Source organism: Trachymyrmex cornetzi, unplaced genomic scaffold (assembly GCF_001594075.2).
Source record: "Trachymyrmex cornetzi isolate Tcor2-1 unplaced genomic scaffold, Tcor1.1 scaffold429, whole genome shotgun sequence".
In the NCBI taxonomy this organism is placed as follows: Eukaryota; Metazoa; Arthropoda; class Insecta; order Hymenoptera; family Formicidae; genus Trachymyrmex; species Trachymyrmex cornetzi.
Window position 1 is genome coordinate 58,248 of NW_017299059.1, and position 1,175 is coordinate 59,422.

Genomic DNA, 1,175 nt, shown 5'->3' on the forward strand with positions numbered 1-1,175 from the left:
ACGCAAACACGAGTCTAACCTTTATGTCTCTCACATAAAAACAACACATGCTATATAGTCAAAACTGTGAACATATGATCGTGACGAGTGACCAACACAACAACAAAAAATTTTGAAATTAGAGTGTACAGAGCGCGCGAAATTCAAAAAGTCACCTTACTTTTTGATCACACCTCGTATTTCTGAAAGGTGTCAGATTTATTTCAGTTACTTATTAGCAAACATTTAGAAATGTTTCAGACATATTTCGGTATTCTTTTATAGCACTTTCAGAAAGATTTCAAGTACAAGAATCGCGGACATTTTGATATTGCAAAGACATCTCAGAGATTTTGCAGAAACATTTTGCAATGTTTCTGAGACATTTCAATTGCACACGTGATATATTTCTGAAATATTTCTGAAAAGATTCTGTGCTGTATGGGTGACGATGATGATGATGATGACAATGATGATGATGACGATGATGATGATGATGATGATGATGATGATGATGATGATGATGATGATGATGACGATGATGATGATGACGATGATGACGATGAAAATAATTACTATTATTAATATTGCTGTATAATACATATATATATATATATTTGCATTAAAAATTTATTTAACTAGGACTTACAAGGACGTATCATTCGATTGATGTTGATACAATTAAAATGGACAGTCTGCTGAAAGAGTTGGAGGGTCTAAAAATCATGATATTTCGAGGATAATTCCTCATGGACACCATGCGTGGATTTGATTCGAAGGAGTTTTTTACCACAAAGAACAATTGGAACGGAGCGTCCGTGTGAGAAGATAGACTTTAGAAAGTATAGGCTTGTTGTAAAGAGAAACCTGCGTAATATCATGTTTACGCTACAACATATTTCTAGCAGTTCCAGAGAGAAGCACGTCCAGCTGAGCAATGTCACTAGGATGGTTAGAACATTTGGTAGAATCTGTTATTGCTCATTGGAGAACATAACAAAAAGAATATTTGGAATATAGTTGAGTGCGTTTCTATAATATTTCCAAAGAATTACCTGCTAATTTCTGGTACTTGTACGCCTGTTGAAGCATCTCACAATTTTTGTCAGAGAATGTGAATTTGTACAACTTGATTTTTTAGGCTATTTTCATGAACTTTTTCTGAAAAATTCGTGAAGTCTATTCAAATTAGGGTT

General features: G+C 33.9%; 1 pseudogene; it reads left to right on the plus strand.

Annotated features, from left to right (window-relative positions):
* Positions 1 to 665: 665 nt before the first annotated feature.
* LOC108764479 (uncharacterized) lies at positions 666 to 1,175 on the plus strand (annotated as a pseudogene).